We start from the raw sequence: 21,238 nt of genomic DNA, 5'->3' as shown, positions 1-21,238 counted from the left end.
CGCCAGAGTTAGGACCAGGGAGGAGTGTGAGGAACTGCAAAGGGACCTCAATAAGCTGGAGGACTGGGCAAACAAATGGCAAATGCGCTTTAACGTAGATAAATGCAAGGTCATGCACATAGGGAAAAAGAACCCGTTGTTCGAGTATAAAATGGGGGGGAGATTGCTGGAAGACACCGGACTTGAGAGAGACTTGGGTGTGCTAGTGGATCCATCCATGAAACCATCCGCACAGTGTGCAGCAGCCTCGAAGAAAGCCAACAGGATGCTGGGCATCATCAAGAGGGGCATATCAACCAGGACGCGGGAAGTCATCATGCCGCTGTATTGAGCGATGGTGCGCCCACATCTGGAATACTGCGTTCAATATTGGTCGCCGCACCTCAAGAAGGACATGGCAGTTCTTGAGAGAGTCCAAAGGAGGGCAACGAAACTGGTAAGAGGGCTAGAAAACTGCCCATATGCTGAGAGGCTGGATAAACTGGGGCTCTTCTCTCTGGAAAAGAGGAGGCTCAGGGGGGATATGATAGAGACCTTCAAAATACTTAGGGGCATAGAGAGAGTGGACAGGGACAGGTTCTTCAGACTAAAAGGGACGACAGGTACGAGGGGGCACTCAGAGAAACTGAAGGGAGATAGGTTCAAATCAAATGCAAGGAAGTTTTTCTTCACCCAAAGGGTCGTGGACAAATGGAATGCGCTCCCGGAGGAAGTGATCCGGCAGAGTACAGTACAGGGATTGGACAGATTCCTGAGGGAAAAGGGGATCGTGGGGTACTGAGGGAGGTGCTGGGGTGTTGCATAAGTATAGACAGCTCACCAGGTCGTGCAGGTGCAAGGCCGGAGGGTTAGGACATTGATGGGAAGATAGGACTTCGATGAGAAACCTAGGGGGCAAGGGGGCCCCTTCTGGTGATTAAGGCAGGTCATGACCTGTTGGGCCGCCGCGGGGGCAGACTGCTGGGCGGGATGGACCTCTGGTCTGACCCGGCAGAGGCACTGCTTATGTTCTTATGTTCTTCTCCTATGCTCAGAGTGCTTTAATTATGTTAGTTTGGTTTCCTATTATATCCGTTTCAGGGGGAGTTGGGGGCCCCAGTTACTCTGGCTCCTGTTTCTGGGCGCCCTTGGCTGCACTCGCACTGTCTGCTAGAGGTGACCTTTTAGTCATCATAGGGGATATGCGGTGCATTCACTTAGCTGTTCCTAGTTGTTTACTGTTTTTGTATGCACTGTTCTATCTTTACTTAATAGCCAGTTCTGTAATTACTACTTCATATTTCATCAGGATGTTCTGTATGCCTCCTCAGAGTAAAGGTTATATGATGATTTCTTTGCAATGCAATGCTTATATGCTTTATCATCTGTTAAACAATGTCTCTTAACATTATATCTTTGAACACAAAAGGTCTCAACAACCAAGTTAAGCTCAAAAAAATATTGATGTATCTTGAGAATTTTCAACCGGATATTGTAATGCTTCAGGAGACTCACTTGGATTCCAACATCTCAGCTAAAGTTCAATATCCCTGGGCTCTCCCGCCATATTTTTCGCCTGCTGTTGACAGAAAAGGTGGGGTACTGACCTTATTTAGAAATAAAATTGATCTTTCCATAATATCCTCATCTACGGATCTTAACGGTAGATGGGTTAAGGTTAAATTCAATCATGCTGAAGTGAAGTATTGCCTCTTGAACATCTATGGCCCGAATGCGGACTGCCCAAATTTTTTTCATGCACTACATCAAACTCTCCTAGAAGATGATGACTCCCAACTGATAATTGCTGGTGACTTTAATCTTATTATAGACTCCAGTAGAGATAGAAAGTCCTCCTGTGCATACAAGAAAACTCGCTCTTGGTATGCACTGTATAATTTAATTGAAGATGCCAAACTTCTTGACATATGGAGGCACATGCATCGAGATATCGATTCCTATACATTTTATTCCCCTCCACACTCATCCTACTCGCGTATCGATTTTTTTTTGGTCAGTGAATCCTTAAGTACCACTGTGCTGAAGTCAGATATCTTTCCTATACTTGTTTCTGATCATGCAGCTATTTCTATTCAGCTCAAACAGAAGATGCCTCGCTTAAGCAATTCTCAATGGAGATTTAATAATTCCCTACTGCAGGACCCACAATTCTGCCAGCATATGAGTTCACAGATCGCTGAATATTTTAGATTCAACAAACTGAACATACATCATGGATTTGCTGCTGGGACGCTTTTAAAGCTTATGTTCGAGGTGTTACTATCAATTACTCAGCTCATAACCATAAAAAATGGAAAGCCGAACAGAAACTACTGGAAGATAATATTAAATCTTTAGAAGCACAACATCAACGTACGCCCATGGATATGACTCTTCTAACGAACCTGAATAAGGCTAGATTTCGGTATAACTCTGTCTTGAGTCATAGAGCTTCTCATACTGTCTTTTAACAATCTGTGTTCTACTATGCGACTGGAAACAAATGTGGGCGCCTACTTGCAAATTTCCTTAAGAAATGCAGCGAGAAATCACATATTGAATCTATCAAACTTGACTCCGGAGTAGAGGTCACTGATCCTACCGATATATCCCAGGCTTTCATGGACTTCTATCGAACCTTGTACACTTCGAATCCTTGTGATCCTCAACTCTCTTACGTATTCTTGAGAGACATTCCACACCTGACACTTGATCACGACGACAATACAACCTTAGATAACCCGATAACTCTATCTGAGTTGTCAGATGTCATACAGTCTATGGCCCTTAAGAAAGCTCCAGGCCCTGATGGACTAACGGTCGAATTCTACAGAACCTTTCAAGAAGTCCTGGCACCATTTTACCTGCAATTTATTGAACATCTTATAGCTGATGGTGAGGCATCAGGCACTTTCATGGAAGCTTCTCTGATAGTACTCCCTAAACCGGGTAAGGACAAGAGATACGTTACCAATTACCGACCGTTATCTTTAATCAACGTCGACACGAAAATCTATGCCAAGATACTCTCAGTTCGGCTTCAACGTGTTGTTACCAAATTGATCTCTTCAGACCAGAGTGGTTTCATTACTGGTAGATTCTCTAGTGATAATACTAGATCCTTTGCCCATGTCATATCTCAAATAAATTGTCAAGATCAAAAGATTCTTGCAGTCGGGCTGGACGCAGAAAAGGCCTTTGACAGAATAGAATGGCCTTTCTTATTTCAGGTTTTAAGTTGGTATGGCTTCTCTGATGCTTTCATCACCAAAATAAATGTTCTATACTCCAAACCTACCACTAAGACGTTTATTAATGGCACCTCATCTACAGCTTTCCATCCTACCAGAGGGACATGACAAGGATGCCCCCTATCGCCTTTAATATTTAACTTGGCGCTACAACCCTTACTGCAACGTATAACGCACAACCCGCACATATCGGGCTTTAAAATTGCTGAGCACGAATTCAAAATATCGGCATATGCCGATGACATACTCTTGTTTATCACTCCAACATCAATGCCTCATCTAGTATCCACAATATCTGATTACGCCACTGTGTCTGGGTATAAATTGAATAAGAACAAATCTGAGGTAATGCCTATCAACTGTCCAGCGGCTGAATTTGAAGTCTCCACATATGGATTCCAATGGGTGACCACATCCATGAAATACTTGGGAGTTTATTTTGGCTCCTCGCTAGATGATACTATTCGTCTTAATGAGGAATATTTGATTGATACTCTTAAATCCTGTATTAATAGATGGTCACCATTGACATTGACATGTGGGGCAGACTTGAGACGATAAAGATGATGCTGGCTCCCAAAGTCAACTTTGTCTTGGGCATGTTACCTTTCTATCTGTCCCCAGCCTTCTACAAACTAATAATTTGTGTTTAATCAATTTTCCAAAAATTTCATCAATTTCTCCATGAGAAATGATAAAGCGCTACTTTCTGGAGATACTAACAATACCTGAGGATTCTTTACCACCTCTTACAAGGGTATATTATTTGCCTACAAAAAATCAGAATCCTCAAAAGAAAGAAGATGAAGGAACACCGCAGGAAGCACCCTTGGACGTTTCCACTTTATTGGAACAATCAGATAGAGAATTGGCTACTCCAGCCACCCTCTTACTGACTGTAGCTTTGGCTCCAGATAAGGACTGGATACTTAAACTTTTCTTTAAAAATAGGTCTAAGGTCTTCCTGGGTCTCCATATTCAAATATTTCCTGATGTCTCTAGGGAGACTCAGAAGAGAAGAAGGGAATTCCTAATGTTGAAGCCAGGTGTGACTCAGATTGGAGCTTTTTTCTTTCTTAGATATCCATGTAAATGTGTCATCAGATATCGTTCCTTTAAATATGTTTTTGCAGAACCAGCTCTTTGATTGCTTTTCTTTCTCTGAAACGTCTTGAATGTGGAATACCAACTGTACCTAAGTGATAATGAGCTCTGCATCAGCACAGATTCAGTAAATTTTCCTTGTAAAATTATTCTTCAATTTAATTACTCTTTTTTAATCTTGGATTCAAATTGAGGACTAGTGTGTGATTAAGATAAGGAATGTTTTCTTTTTTCCTTTTTACTTTGATCCATTATTAGGATTGGAAGTTAACCTAAATGTTATATTTTCTTGATTATACTTTCTGTACAAGTTATGCTTGATAATAATGTAAAATCTTATAAATAAATAAAAAAAATAAAAAAAAGGAAATAGAATGTGCTCATAGAGTACCGACAAAAAGGGTTAGCAATCAAATGTATCCTAGACCTAAATTTTTCATATGTTACGATATCAGCAAACCATAGAAATACTAAAATTAGCCAAAGAAAATAAGAATCTGTAATATAAAGGAAAAAAAATTTTCTTTGTTCCCGATTTTGCCAGTTCAACGGCTAACTTAAGGAAACAGCTACTAGCACTCAGACCACAATTAAAACAGCTTGGAGCTAGATATGGCCTTTTTTACCCGGCTGTTATGAAAGTTACGTTCAAAAACAAAGCAACTCAATTCGATAATCCAGAAAAGTTAAAATAATTTATTTCCCAACAGTGAACCAGTGAACTAAAAGACAACAGAAAGAAGAAGAGAAGTATTGCATAGGTGGGGTAGGACAGTCTCTATGGAATAACAAACAATCACGCATAGCTCTAGCCAAATTGAAAGCACCCAGATCACACGGAGGAGTGAACTTCCCCAGTTTCATCCATTATCATCAAGCATTTATTATGAGACATTGGTATGAGGGTTATCATGGATCTCGATGTCTGGAGACTTATTTTTCCATCACGTTGGTCCCAGTTTCTTTTTTCCGCTTACCCATCTTCTATAAATTCATCTGTTTCTGTCCATTGGTTTCTTCTACCATGATCCAGCATTTATCCCTCTCTCATCCCCCGGACCATGTGCAGCATCTTTTGCCCCTGCCCACCAGCCCCATGCCCAACATTACTTCTTCTATCACCCCTCTCCAGCACCATGCCACATCTCTCCCTCCATTCCCTTCACCACTATGTCCAACATCCCTCCCTCTTGCATCCCTTTCAATCTGTCATACTATTCCTTTTCCACCACAACATTTCTCCCTCTGATCTTTCTCTTTGCTATCATCTGTATCTCACTCCCTCCAAATGACCAAAAATTCTCCTTTCTTCCATTCCCCATGTAAACGACTATCTTTCTTTCCCTCTCACTGACACACCCACACCCAATTCTCCCATTCTATTCCCTCCCCCATCTCAGCATCTCTTTCCTCCATCCTCTCCTGAGTTCATGCCTTCTGTCTCCCGCATTTACCTCCCACATTCACATCCAGATAACAGCAGGGGTTGGAGGCAGCAGTAATAAATTAATAGATTCTGTACCAAAGAAAATGTGTACATTTATTGGAAGTCACTCTCCTGTGAGCCAAAATGTTTTGTTAGCTAATCTTATAAGGTAAAAACTGCACACATAGAACTTTTAAACTACCAAATATACTGGCAGTGCAATTAAGGTTTAAAATGTCAAGCTTTTCAGCTAGACATGGGCAAGAAAAAAAAGCACTGAAAAATAAAACGCTGATGTAACTCAAAAAGTGTGCAGATTTTTGTAAAACAAAATTTATGGATAGGTCGGGACTCTGACCGTGAAAGTTCAGTGAAACAGCCTCTCTTTTGACCCAGTCTTGAAATAACATGGTAGCACTGTAACGACTGTGAATAATCCAGGGAAAAGGTAGGCACTTACCCTAAGAAGTAATGTATTTGGGATCAGAAGCTAGGCTGGCATCGATTCTTAGAGAGAGGAACTGCAGGTTGAGCTGGGCTTTTGCCTCCTGGAGTTTGACTTTCAATTCCACAGCAGCCCATTGAGAAGCAATGCGAGCCTGCCTGCACTGCAGCACGACCACGTAGCTGACCAGAAGTCTTCCCCCAACATCAGAGCCGACGTTGGAGGGAAGACTTCGCAGAGAAAATGAAATTCTATGAAACATTTACCATTAAATTTGTTTTCAACAAAGAAAAATGCTACCAAGCACATTTTGAATGCTATTAAAATATCTTTATTGCATTGTGCTGATAAAAAACAGTGACACAAAGAGGCCCTGAGCCAATAAAACACAGAACCCCGACATGCATTTGCCCAGACTTGAGTGGGAAGTTGCCCCATACTATAATGGGGTTGACTCTGAAAACTGGCAAGAGCCAATTTAAGTGCTGAGGAAGTAGAACCAACTGCCAAGTATTCATTTTAGCCTTTGAAAAAAGGAGCATGGCTTTAACCCTTTCAGGACCAAGGGACCTATTTGTCCCATAACTTTAAAATCCTATAAATTTTGATTGGGATAGTCTACAGTTCTAAATTTGATATGTACGGATTCCATATGATACTGCCTTTATGTAAACAAACTGGTTCCGACATTCATTCATTAGCGTCGTTGCCAGATTGACGAGAAGATTCACTTGCCACACTGTCCATAAGCCAGAAGTTTGATTTTTTAAATAAAAATAATGATATTTCACAAAAAAAATCAATTTTTTGGCATCTGCAAGCCCTTTTTACCATAAAAATGTCGTCAAAACCACAAAAATTGGCCTACGATCCTTATGGTCCTGAAAGGGTTAAAAATTAAACTGAAAACCATGAAACAAAGTGTTCCAATCCACACCATTATACAGAGAAGATCTTTTTCAGCCATTGTACAGGACATTTTAAGATTCCATGATCTAGACGGCAATGTTGGTGTCTAAAAAAAAATTAGAAATCATTAAATAATTTACAATCATATACAAAAATTAATCTGATATAAGAGGCAACATAACAAACCTTTTTAATTTTCATTATTTAATATATTAGGGTACAGCTTGTCCTTCGGACCAAGTATCATAACAGATCAATATTTTTTAAGGTTGCGTTTTATACCAAAAGTGTCTTTCTTCAACTAGCAAAGCAAATTGTGCTTCTTTTTTCCTGGTTAGGCCAGGCTCATCCTTCACCCACTGAAGAAAAGTTTCCCTGCATATTTCCTTTCCATGTGCAATATTGTCAGCTACCAAAGCTTTCTAGCCAAATACCTGCATGCTGTAGACTTTATAAGACTTCATTTAAAAAGTAGCTTATATGATGGAAACCAAATTTGCAAGGCTTAAAATTAAGTTGGAGGATTTCCTGTAGTTAAATCAGCAGGCTAACTGTTGATACCATTTTAAGGATATCAGATTTTAAAGATGCAGTCTATAGGATCTGACACAATACCTTCTCAGCAAATTTTTTGTGATTTATCTCCAGTGCAACATCAGTGACCTTTTCAGTTAGGTGTTCAGGGCACGAAGGAAAGCATACAAGACCCTAGAATTCAATTAGAGGAAAACTTGGGTATGATATGAAAAAAACATGCCTTTGAAAAGGACAAAAGTGTTCATAACATGACCACATATTTTTTTTCTTTTTCTGCCTCTTCAAATTTATACACTTGAAGTGGCAAAAACCCCCAAAAAGGAATTAAAATCATTAAGAATTTATTTTTTTTTAATAGCAGCTTTCAATGTTATCAGTAGTGCTTTCCTCTAGGAGCTGCTTTTTCTTTCTTATCCCGCCAGAAGATATTAGATGAGAAGAGCCCTTGGGAGAAAGAAATCTGCCAAAAGAATCTGGTGAGGAAGAAATTATACAAGGCTCAGTTCATCCTCTTCCACAAGTAAAATTAGGTTACCTCCTGTCTTTGCATTTTTTTTCTTGACTTTCTGCTACTCTGTCCTCTCATCTATCAATCACTCTACACACAACAAAAAAGGAAAAGAGAACATGTGAAGTCTTAGATGGATTTTAAAAATGCAAAATGGAAAGTAATAGGTTTTCCCCAAGCAAAAATAACATGGCCTGGGTATACCTACATATCCACCGGTCAAGAGCTCTGACCAAGCATTTGTCAGTAAGATTAAAAAGAAGTTTGAACACAATAATACAAGCTGTAAACATTAATCACACAAAAATCAACTCAGGCAAGGAAATCTACTTACAGCCTAAGTTTCTTCCATTATTTTGTTTACATAGCTGGCTTAAGACCCACCAAGAGAACAAAATCAAACCCTTCTGCTAGGTTTTCAGCAGTTATCTGTTGTGTAGCATAATAAATATAAATTTAAAAAGTTCTCCAATTATGGGGCAAGATGCCATCCCAGAAGGCAGTCATTTCTCTACTACTGAATAGATGCTCAAGCATGAGATCATATTTGGGCCATGTTTTATGAGGGTAGAGGTTAAATGGGAAATCAATTAGAAAACAATCTTTGTTCTGGTTCCCATTGAAATGTACTGTCAGAAACTGGCATCCTCAGCCTGGTTTCACTGACTTTGCAGAGATCTTCTTCCAGTTCTTCTAAGGTATCCCCACCTAAGCATGCCATTCACACACACCTTCAAGCCAGGAATGTTGTATGGCTCGTACTGCAAAGAAGATGGTGCCATGCCTCAAATTTGTGTGCTTTTCAGAGTGCTCAAAGTACACGAGGAATTCACTATGTCCTTGGGGTCTGGCTTTGTCCTTAGAAGCAGGCCTGGTAGAGTGTTTGGTATAAAGAGATGCCTGCAATATGAACGCAGAATCGCTTGGAAAGAGGCAGCTTCTGCAGAGAAATAGAAAGGTAAAAGAAATGGGGTATTGTTGGTTCTGATACTGCACATCTTACTTCCTCATATCGAACATCCTCTAGAATCTAAGCTAACTGCCACTGGCTGCAATAAGAGTGGGAGGGGGGGGGGGGGGAGAAATCACCTTTTAAAAAAAAATTAAAATTACAAAACATATTAACGTGGGTCTAATTGTGCTGCTCCTTAGCCACAGCTATTATCTAATGGAGTATAAGGAAAATTTTGCTATGATCCAGTGCAAATGTAGTGCAAAATCAAAGGTTTTGTATGCCATGTCAAATTAGGCAGCCACAAAGTTGGCCATCTCTTCTGGAATCAGCATAAGCATATTGTGAGAAACTTGGACTGCTTACAAGCTTGCGGCACGTAATTTTGTTTGGGGTTTTGTATGAAACTGACCATAATTATATGTTTTTACATTGTATTCTCCAAGGACAAGCAGGCATAATATCCATGGAACCTAGTATGGACACTGCCAAGTACACTGTTACTTTTAATCTTTAGGCAGTGCCCACGGCCATGAAGCAGGAGCAAGTGAGCATCCCTTCAGCCCCACTAGACAATAGAACCACCCTCCCCAATAAGCCGTGGAACTGGGTTGGGAGGGCAGGGGATATGGGGGGCCTCTGGTCCAAGGTCCTTTTTTGAGAGCTTTGGGCCCTGGTTGATGAGTCTGGAGGAGGCTGCCATATTTCAGATTCATGGTTGAAATGTGGTAATGGGGAGTAGATAGAAGGAAATAGGAGGCTGGGAAAGGAGTGAGATGGGATATGGGAGAGCTAGGGACTGAGAGGAGATGGAGAATTGAGAGGTAGTTCAAAATGTAAAAAGAAGAAGGGTGAGAACATAGTAACATAGTAGATGACGGCAGATAAAGACCCGAATGGTCCATCCAGTCTGCCCAACCTGATTCAATTTAAATTTTTTTTTTTTTCTTCTTAGCTATTTCTGGGCGAGAATCCAAAGCTTTACCCGGTACTGTGCTTGGGTTCCAACTGCCGAAATCTCTGTTAAGACTTACTCCAGCCCATCTACACCCTCCCAGCCATTGAAGCCCTCCCCTGCCCATCCTCCTCCAAACGGCCATACATAGATGCAGACCGTACAAGTCTGCCCAGTAACTGGCCTAGTTCAATCTTTAATATTATTTTCTGATTCTAAATCTTCTGTGTTCATCCCGCGCTTCTTTGAACTCAGTCACAGTTTTACTCTCCACCACCTCTCTCGGGAGCGCATTCCAGGCATCCACCACCCTCTCCGTAAAGTAGAATTTCCTAACATTGCCCCTGAATCTACCACCCCTCAACCTCAAATTATGTCCTCTGGTTTTACCATTTTCCTTACTTTGGAAAAGATTTTGTTCTACGTTAATACCCTTTAAGTATTTGAACGTCTGAATCATATCTCCCCTGTCTCTCCTTTCCTCTAGGGTATACATATTCAGGGCTTCCAGTCTCTCCTCATACGTCTTCTGGCGCAAGCCTCCTATCATTTTCGTCGCCCTCCTCTGGACCGCCTCAAGTCTTCTTACGTCTTTCGCCAGATACGGTCTCCAAAACTGAACACAATACTTTAAGTGGGGCCTCACCAATGACCTGTACAGGGGCATCAACACCTTCTTCCTTCTACTGACTACGCCTCTCTTTATACAGCCCAGAATCCTTCTGGCAGCAGCCACTGCCTTGTCACACTGTTTTTTCGCCTTTAGATCTTCGGACACTATCACCCCAAGGTCCCTCTCCCTGTTCGTGCATATCAGCTTCTCTCCTCCCAGCATATACGGTTCCTTCCTATTATTAATCCCCAAATGCATTTCTTTGCATTGAATTTTAGTTGCCAGGCATTAGACCATTCCTCTAACTTTTGCAGATCCTTTTTCATATTTTCCACTCCCTCTTCGGTGTCTACTCTGTTACAAATCTTGGTATCATCTGCAAAAAGGCACACTTTTCCTTCTAACCCTTCAGCAATGTCACTTACATACATATTGAACAGGATTGGCCCCAGCACCGAACCCTGAGGGACTCCACTAGTCACCTTTCCTTCCTTCGAGCGACTTCCATTAACCACCACCCTCTGGCGTCTGTCTGACAGCCAGTTTCTGACCCAGTTCACCACTTTGGGTCCTAACTTCAGCCCTTCAAGTTTGTTCAACAGCCTCCTATGAGGAACTGTATCAAAGGCTTTGCTGAAATCCAAGTAAATTACATCTAGCATATGTCCTCGATCCAGCTCTCTGGTCACCCAATCAAAAAATTCAATCAGGTTCGTTTGGCACGATTTACCTTTTGTAAAGCCATGTTGCCTCGGATCCTGTAACCCAGGGGTGCCCAACGCGTCGATCGCGATCGACCAGTAGCTCAGGAAGGCAACTCGAGTCGATCGCACTCGTGTTGCCGTCCTGATCTACGGGCCGATCAGCCTTCCTCTCCAGTGTTCTCCCTAGGGCCTTTTAGCTGGACGGTCCGCCCAGCTGTCATCTGCTGCTGCTGAACATTTAAAAAAAACCCCAAAAAACTGGCTTGGAGATTTCAGTCCCTAGCGAACTTATGCTCCGGGCTCTAACGTGTGCGTGCAGGCTTCTCTTCTCTTCCCTCCAAAACCGGAAGTTATGTCCGGGGGGGGGGGGGGGGGGAGGGGAGAAGGGAAGCCGGCACGCACATGTTGAGAGCCCTGAAGCAAGCATTCGCTACGGGCTAATGCGGGAGACAGGTTAGTGAAGCATTTGTTCTTCTTCCTGCCGGGTCCTGCCTACTTTCTGTTTCCGCAAAGGCAGGACCCGGCAGCATTTCCCCCAATAGGTTGATCACGATCTTGGGCTGATCAGCCTTCCTCTTCCCGACGGCTGAATTGACGTCGGGGAGAGGAATGCTGGTTGGCCGAAGCAGGGAGAGCTTGGGGCCTGTTATTGGTGGTGTTTGGGTCCTGGTCCCCGATGGTAATGGCAGTGGCAGTGGCTTGGGGGAGGGCAGGGAGAAAGAAAGAAAAAGGGCAGGCAAGGATACAGAAGGAAAGAAGAGAAACAGAAAAAAATGAAAGGGAGGCAGAGAGAAAGAAAGGGAAGAGGAAGGAAAAGTTGGGGGAAGGAATGAGGTCTGGAGGAGAGGAAGCATACAGGCTAAAAGAAGGGAAGAAAGATTGTATGCACAGTCAGAAGAAGAAAGTGCAACCAGAGACTCATGAAATCACCAGACAAGGTAGGGAAAATGATTTTATTTTAAATTTAGTGATCAAAATGTGTCTGAATTTATATCTGCTGTCTATATTTTACACTAAGGTCCCCTTTTACTAAACCGCAATAGAGGTTTTTAGCGCAGGGAGCCTATGAGTGTCGAGAGCAGCGCTGGGCATTCAGCGCAGCTCCCTGCGCTAAAAACTGCTATCGTGGTTTAGTAAAAAGGGAGTAAAAATTTAGTAAAAATTTGTCTATTTTTGTATGGTTGTTACTGAGGTGATAGTGCTTAGAGTCATCTGCTTTGACCTCTTTGAAAAACCCTGGAATAGGAATGATGATTAACATTTTCTATGCATACAGTGTGCTTTGTGTTTTTTTTAAATTTTATTGTTGGTAGATCATTTTGACTTGGTCATTTAAAAAGTAGCTCGCAAGCCCAAAAAGTGTGGGCACCCCTGCTGTAACCCATTAGATTCAAGGAAATACACTATCCTTTCTTTCAGCAAGATTTGAGTGGACAGAAGCAAAAAAATAAAAAAGTTAAAAAAGCTGAAAGGGAAAAATCAATACTGGAGACAGGCATAAGGAGTGAATGAAACAAGAGAGTAGAGGAGAAAAAAATGGACAGCAGACACTGGAAAGAGAATTAGTAGAAGATAGACAAAAAGCAGAAAGAGAAACTGGGACCAAGATGATGGAAAAACAAAATGTTCAGACAACAAGGTAGAAAAAATGGTTTAATTTTGAATTTATTAACTGGAATATGTTAGTTTTGGGATATGTGCATCACAATTATTTTTGTATTGTATTCAGTGACATAGTCATATACAGCTGATTTGGGGGAGGGATTGGAGCTCAAAATTAGTGGATGGGCACCAAAGTTTTTCCCTGTCTGAGTACAATATAAAAATACTTGAGATAGTGGGGATTCCCAAACCCTACCAACTGAAGACATCATCTTCCTCCAGTCTGGCAACCAGAAATCTCCAAGCTTTGCAGCTAATGACAAAATCCTCAAGCTTCCACTGCTTTCATGCATGCATGAAAGCCAAGCAGGGGCGGGGAGGAGGGAAGACAGCAGCAGCTCTGCAATATTGCTGCCAGCTGCAGAACTTGGAAAGTTGGAGAGGGAGGAGGTGGTCGTCAGTTGGTGAAGCTTGGGGATCCCTACCAGCTACAGCAAGGGTGATGTACATTTTGAGGGAGCCTAAGTTCAAAGTGGGAGGCCCAGTTTCCTCTCATGGTTATGCTACTGATTGCATACAAAATGCTGAGTTTAACTTTTTGTGGTTTCCAGTTCAGTTTTGGTATTCATATTTCTAATTCTAATTTGTGATCCATCATTCTATATTTGGTGAAGGTCTGCCTGTTTGTGTGTGAAGAAGTAATTTAAAGGTGGATGGGGAAATTGGAAGACAGGCAGGTAGAAGAGGAGTCCCCTCCTTAATTTCTGCCCTGCTCCCCAAGCATATCTAAAATTGGCTCTGGGAGGGAGGGATCGAAAGCTGCTACACAGGGGAATAGGAAGGAGGAAGAATTGTTGGACATAGGCTGCAAAAGAGGAAGGGAGCAATGTGATTAAATTTGCGGACGATACGAAGTTATTCAAAGTAGTGAAGACACAGGGGGACTGCGAAGATCTGCAACGTGACATAATCAGGCTCGAAGAATGGGCATTGACATGGCAGATGAAGTTCAACGTGGATAAGTGTAAAGTGATGCATGTCGGTAACAAAAATCTCAGGCATGAATACAGGATGCCCGGGGCAGTACTTGGAGAGACCTCCCAGGAAAGGGACCTGGGAGTTCTGATCGACAAGTCGATGAAGCCATCTGCACAATGTGCGGCAGCAGCAAAAAGGGCAAGCAGAATGATAAGGAAGGGGATCACGAACAAATCGGAGAAGGTTATCATACCGCTGTACTGGGCCATGGTGCGCCCTCACCTGGAGTACTGCGTACAGCACTGGTCACCGTACATGAAGAAGGACATGGTACTACTCGAGAGGATCCAGAGAAGAGCAACCAAGATGGTTAAGGGGTTGGAGGAGCTGCCATACAACGAAAGATTGGAGAAACTGGGCCTCTTCTCCCTCGAACAGAGGAGATTGAGAGGGGACATGATCAAAACATTCAAGGTACTGAAGGTGATAGACTTAGTAGATAAGGACAGGTTGTTCACCCTCTCCAAGATAGGGAGAACGAGAGGGCACTCTCTAAAGTTGAAAGGGGATAGATTCCGGACAAACATAAGGAAGTTCTTCTTCACCCAGAAAGTGGTGGAAACTGGAACGCTCTTTTAGAGTCTGTCGTAGGGGAGAGCACTCTTCAGGGATTCAAGACAGGGTTGGACAGGTTCCTGCTGAACAAGAAGTGCGCTGGTAGGGCTAGTCTCAGTTAGGGTACTGGTCTTTGACTACTCTGGAAACTGAAGAACCATGGGGTAGACGTACATAGATGGATCAGAAACTGGTTGGCGGGTAGAAAACAGAGGGTAGGGGTGAAGGGCCACTACTCGGACTGGAGGAGGGTCACGAGTGGTGTTCCGCAGGGCTCGGTGCTCGGGCCGCTGCTATTTAATATATTCATAAATGATCTAGAAACAGGGACGAAGTGTGAGATAATAAAATTTGCAGACGACACCAAACTATTTAGGGGAGCTCGGACTAAAGAGGACTGTGAGGAATTGCAAAGAAACTTGAATAAACTAGGGGAATGGGTGACAAAATGGCAAATGAAGTTCAACGTTGAGAAATGTTAAGTATTGCATATGGGAAGCAGAAACCCGAGGTACAACTATACGATGGGAGGGATGTTATTGAATGAGAGTACCCAAGAGAGGGACTTGGGGGTAATGGTGGACACATCAATGAAGCCGACGGCACAGTGCGCAGCGGCCGCTAAGAGAGCGAATAGAATGCTAGATACAATCAAGAAGGGTATTACAACCAGGACGAAAGAAGTTATCCTGCCGCTGTATTGGGCGATGGTGCACCCACACCTGGAATACTGCGTCCAGTTTTGGTCGCCGTACCTTAAGAAGGATATGGCGTTACTTGAGAGGGTTCAGAGAAGAGTGACACGTCTGATAAAAGGGATGAAAAACCTTTCATACACTGAGAGATTGGAGAAACTGGGTCTCTTTTCCTTGGAGAAGAGGAGACTTAGAGGGGATATGATAGAGACTTATAAGATCATGAGGGGCAAAGAGAGAGTAGAGAAGGACAGATTCTTCAAACTTTCAAAACATAAAAGAACAAGAAGGCATTCAGAAAAGTTGAAAGGGGACAGATTCAATACAAATGCCAGGAAGTTCTTCTTTACCCAACGTGTGGTGGACACCTGGAATGCGCTTCCAGAGGTTGTTATAAGGCAGAGTACGGAACTGGGATTTAAGAAAGGATTGGACAATTTCCTGCTGGAAAAGGGAATAGAAGGGTATAAATAGAGGATTACTGCTCAGGTCCTGGACTTGTTGGGCTGCCACATGAGTAGACTGCTGGGCACGATGGACCTCAGGCCTGACCCAGCAGAGGCATTGCTTATGTTCTTATGACTGCTGGGCACGACAGACCACTGGTCTAACCCAGCAGCGGCAATTCTTATGTTCTTGTGTAACAAAGAGATATAAAGGGGTGAGAGGGAGAAATTCTGCATAGGGTGATGGTGGAGGGGAGGGAGACATGCATGGAGAAGAGAGAGGGAGAAATGTTTGACAAAGGGTGGAGAGCAGGGAGAGATGGTGCATGGGGAAAGAGAAAGAAATGTTGCATGGAGGGACGGAAGGGAGAGATGCTGCAAGGAGGAGAATAGAGAGGTTTTACCCAGGGTACAAGGCAGGAAAAGAGAGAAAGAGAGAGAGATGGTAGACAGTGGGAAAGAAACAGAAATGTTGGATATGGCAATGGAAGGGAAGATACAGAAATAGAAATGGATGGTGAGCACTGAGAAAGAAGAAAACATCAAATGGGCAGGAGACCCTGGTGAGTGAGTTAACAGAGAAAACCAAAAAAACTCTGTGGAGTGACGATTTTCCCAAATTGACTTTATTTGAAAGGTACACTAAAATCAGCCACATAAAATAATGAACAGAACACAAACAGAAACCAGAGCCTGGGACCAACATGATTTAAATCAGTGTTCTTCAACCTTTTGACACCTATGGACCGGCGGAAATAAAATAATTATTTTGTGGACTGGAACCGGTCCGAAGACCGGTAGTTGAAGAACACTGGGCTAAGTCATGGGCCAGACCCCGCCCATCTCCACCCAATCTCCGCCCCAGATTTCACCCCATAATAGCACTAATTGTAACACCATTTTTTCCATTCATTTTTCATATACACACACACACACACACACACACACAATATAATTGTATTAACAACACATAATGGTAACCATTACATTACATTAGTGACTTTTATTCCGCCATTACCTTGCGGTTCAAGGCGGATTACATAAGAGGTTATCTGGACATTTCTAAAAGAGTTACAGAGGTGAGTGGGTTACTTTGGGGGATTGAAATGCTTCCTGCGGAGTTAGTTGGATTTCTTGAATAGCAGGGTTTTTATTTCTTTTCTGAAAGTTTTGTAGTCTGGTGTCATGATCAGTAGATTGGCGAGTTGGTGGTCTAGTTTTGCTGCCTATGTGGCCAGTAGGCCATCGTACATTTTTTTTGCCTCTGATTGGAGGGTGTGTGAATGGTGTCTGGATTATGCTTTGCCTGGTTGTGGTAGTTTGGATAAGGCGGTTGTTCAAGTAGGCTGGGCTGTCTCCATTTATGGCTTCAAATAGTAGACAGTAGAATTTGAATAGTATTCTTGCTTGTATTGGGAGCCAGTGTGAGTTGAGGTATGCAGCGGTGATGTGGTCGTATTTCTTTAGCGAATAGATCAGTCTCAGAGCTGTGTTTTGTACAGTTTGTAGTTGTTTTATCATGACTGTGAGGCAGGGGAGAAAGAGGATGTTGCAGTAGTCTAGAAGTCCTAGGACTAGGGATTGGACCAAGAGCTGGAATTGTTTTCTGTCGAAGAACTTTTGGATTAGCCTTAGGTTTCATATGACCGCAAATGATTTCTGTATTATTTTGTTGATTTGTGGTTGCATGGTATAGCACCTGTCTATCATCACTCCCAGAAGTCTTAGGGTGGGTTGAATGGGGTATGTGATTGAGTTTATTACTAAGTTTGTTATAGTTGGGGTTTTTATTTTTTTCGAGAAGTATAAATTTTGTTTTGTCTGGGTTCAGTTTTAGTTTGTGGTCTTTCATCCATGTTGCTACTGGTTCTAGAATTCTGTGTAGTGTGTCTGTCATGGTGGGCGTTGGCTTATCAAAAGGATGGAGAATGGTGATGTTGCCTGCATAGCTATAGGAAACTAAGCCTATTTTGTCTAGGCAGGTGCCGAGGGATGTAATGTAGAGATTGAAGAGTGTTGGGGATAATGGCGATCCTTGGGGTACACCACAGGGGTTGGATCATGGTTCTGTTTTTCTTTGTGTGACTTTACTCTGTAAGTCCTGGATTTTTGGAATCATTGAAACCATGTGTGTACCTTACCTGTGATTCCTATTGAATCTAGTATTTGTAGTAGGATGTCATGGTCTACTAGGTCAAATGCTGCAGTGAGATCTAGTTGTATAATCAGCATTTTTTTTTGCCTGTGCTGAGCTGTTGTCTAGCTGTGTCCAGGAGGGAGCCTAGTATTGTCTCTGTGATGTAGTTGGTTCTGAACCCAGACTGTGTAGGGTGGAGTAAGTTGTGGTTTTCTAGGTAGTTGTTGAGGTGTTTAGCTACGAAGCCTTCCATTAGCTTGACATATAATGGGATTGAGGCTAAGGGTCTATAGTTGGATGGCAGATCTGTTGCTCCTTTTTGGTCTTTTATGATCGGGGTGACAATGATTTTGCTGAGGTCTTGTGGGAAAAGACCATCTGTGAGCAGGGATTGTATCCATTGTATGAGGAGAGTGCAGAATTTTGGGCTGGAGGCTAACAGGTATGGAGGGCAATGGTTGAGGTTGCAGGCTGCATGGCTGTATTTTTTATAGAGACTGTTTAGGTCAGACCATTGTATTGTAGCAAAGTCAGACCAGGTTCTGTCTGCTGCGGCTGATTCTTTTTATGTGGGGGACATTGTGATCTCATCTAGGTGGATTGGGGTTTTTGTGAAGGTTGTCCTGGCTGTTGTAGTTTTGTTTTTAAAGTTTTCAGCTAGAAGGGTGGCTGAAGGGGATGGAGTGTCATTATTGGCCAGGTAGGGTTTGGTGTCTGTGAGTTCTTTTAGCAATTGGAATTGTTTTTTTGTGTCTTGAGCTTCTATGCCTATTTGGTTGGTGTAGTGTATCCTTCTCTTTTCTTTTAGTTTTTGCTTGTATTGATGGTTTAATTTTCTCCATGCTGTTTTTGTGTATTCTTGGTTACTTTTTCTCTATTTTCTTTCTACTCTTCTGTATTGTCTTTGAGTAGGAGTATTTAGTTGTCAAACCATTTGTCTGATCGTCTGTTGATTCTGTTTTTTGTTTGTATTGGGGCTAGTTCATCTAGTGTAGCTGTACTTAGTGTGCACCATTGCAAGATGAAATCTTTGGGGTTACATTCTTGGATTGTTGCATCTGTTTTATTCCAGAATTTGGCGGGGGTCGACGTATTTGCATGATTCGTAGGTTGCACTTTGGGATTTTGGTTTAGTTTTGCCTTTGGCCCAATTGATATTGAAGGTGTATATGTAGTGATCAGACCAGAGGGATCGGGACCAATTTCCATTTGCGTTGTGGATCTCTGGTAGAATGGATTGTTGGGTCTTGAAGGTTGTGATGTCAAGTTGGTGGTCTTTCTCATATATGGTTTGTGGGTCTAAAATTTTGTAGGTTAAGGCTTCAAGGTAAGATAGTAAGTTTTCTACTTGTTTAGAGGATTGGTCTTCGAGGTGGAGGTTTAGATATCCTAGGATTAAGTTATATACTGCTGTTAGTGAGTTTCGGTATATAAAATCTTCAAGTTCTGGTCTTGCTGTGTTCCAATTCCCTGGTGTTATATAGCAGAGCAAGCAGGTTATGGATCCTTTTAGTGCGGTGCATGATAGTTGGCAGGCTAGTAGGTCCATGTATGGGGTAGATGTTTTGTCTAGTATGTTTAAGTTTAGGGAGTTTCTGACTAAGATAGCCAGACCTCCTCCTCTTTTTTTTTTCTCTGCAGACCACCTTTATCTTGTATCCCTGCGGGCAAACTTCTGTTATCCTTGGGTCAAAGTCTGAGGTAAGCCAGGTTTTGGTGAGGCAGAGGCAGTCTAGATTCTCATTTTCTATTCAGTCTCTTATGCGTTCTAACTTTGGGCCTAAAGCGCTGATGTTTATATAGGCACATGTTAGTGTGGTGTATTCTGTATGAGCATTGTTTGTCATTTTGGGGTAGATGAGTGATCTTGGTTAAGGGTGTGGATTGGTCCTGTGCAGGTTTGTTAGTATTCTCCCCCATGTTGGTGTAATGATGTGGTTCATGCAGGTCTGGCAGTTTGTTATGTTTCTGTCTACAGTGATTCTCCTGGCTGGGTGGTGGACTCTATTTGTAGTTAAAATAACTGGTATTGGGGAGATGTGGTTTGCTGCAGCCTTCCAGTTGGTTAGGAGCAGGATGATCAGTAAGATAGTTTGTGTTTGTTTTTGTGGCAATGTTTTTAATGTGAAAGATAGGAGGTAATAGGATGGTGGGTGTGAGGTTGCAGGTGATTTTCTGGGGGTTAGGATGTTGCTTTCTCTCTTAGTGGTTGATGATGGCAGATGATTGGATTTTGGTGTGATTGTGTGTGTGAATGGAGTTGAAGAGGACCCAGGTAATCTGGAGTTGGCTAGGTCAAGCCCGAGTTGCGTCGCTGTGGAGCAAAGTTGGGTCGAGGAAGGAGGGACAAAATGGGAGACTTCTTCCTCCTTCCTCTGCCTGCTGAAGCACTGGAACGGTGTTCTCTGGTCCTCCACTAGGGCTGAAGAGGAGTCGGGTGATCCGAGGTGTCGCTTTTGAGCACACTGTATGCTTCTCAATATTCATTCCTACCAGAACACAGATAACCCCATGCAAATATGGGACCAAAAACTAAAAGTACTAATATATACAAACAAACCCTAAGATGCAAGACTCTGAATACAGTACAACCCCCCAGAAAAGAAACAAATGCATTTCTTCCTGAACAGACAGCAGATGTAAATCAAACACTAAATTAAAAAATAAAATAATTTTCCCTACAGTTGTTGTCTCCCTCCCTCAATGCTGTGCCTTGCCTTCTGGCCTGCCCCCTAGTGTTATCTTTGGGCCGGCTCCCTCTTCTTCAGTGCTGCAGTACACAAAGCCATGGGCAGCGGCAATTCGCGTGTTCTGCGCCTCATCTGGAAGCCTTCCCTCTGAAGTTGCAAAGTCAGAGAGAAGTCTTCCAGTTCAGGTGCAGGACGCACGTAGAAGCCTCTGCTCACGGCCTTTTGTACTGCAGCACTGAGAAAGAAGGAGCCGGCTTGAAGACAACACCGTATCAATTGCACCATGGATCGGCGGCTGAAGAGCACTGTCTGGGGCCCGATGCACGTTCCGGCCCCATGGACCGGCAGGAAATTTCTGCAGAACAGCACCAGTTCATGGACCGGCGGTTGAAGAACACTGATTTAAATAATAAAATGACCAGACAACAAAAGGTAGAAAAAATAATGTTATTTTCTATTTTGTGATTACAATATGTCAGATTTGAAATATGTATCCTGCCAGAGCTGGTGTTAGGCAGCAAGAATTGAGCTAGGACCTGACAGAGAGAAGAAACGTCTTTTTTGTTTATTTTGTGTACACCACAGCACCAACATGGGGGTGGAGAGGTTGTAACCCTATGTAATGTTATATTGTAACACTGTGAATGTTAAACTGTAACCCATTCTTAGCTCTCTGTGGAGGATGGGGTATA

The 21,238-nt window shown here is 42.6% G+C and overlaps 1 protein-coding gene across 8 annotated transcripts in view; it reads right to left on the bottom strand.

Moving 5' to 3' along the window:
* Nucleotides 1-7,020: 7,020 nt before the first annotated feature.
* Nucleotides 7,021-21,238, bottom strand: part of LOC117347790 (galactosylgalactosylxylosylprotein 3-beta-glucuronosyltransferase 1) — a 160,479-nt gene continuing 146,261 nt past the window's right edge. For 6 of the 8 annotated variants that reach the window (XM_033919169.1, XM_033919164.1, XM_033919165.1 and 3 more), the window contains one exon: nucleotides 7,021-9,099. The gene's annotated coding sequence lies outside the window, so the exon portion shown is untranslated. Of the gene's footprint in view, nucleotides 9,100-20,331; nucleotides 20,346-21,238 lie in introns of those variants that run through there. The other 2 variants (XM_033919168.1, XM_033919167.1) reach the window with 2 other exon arrangements.

This window comes from Geotrypetes seraphini, chromosome 13 (genome assembly GCF_902459505.1).
Source record: "Geotrypetes seraphini chromosome 13, aGeoSer1.1, whole genome shotgun sequence".
In the NCBI taxonomy this organism is placed as follows: Eukaryota; Metazoa; Chordata; class Amphibia; order Gymnophiona; family Dermophiidae; genus Geotrypetes; species Geotrypetes seraphini.
The sequence above is the reverse complement of the archived record's forward strand: the minus strand, read 5'-3'. Positions and strand labels throughout refer to the sequence as shown.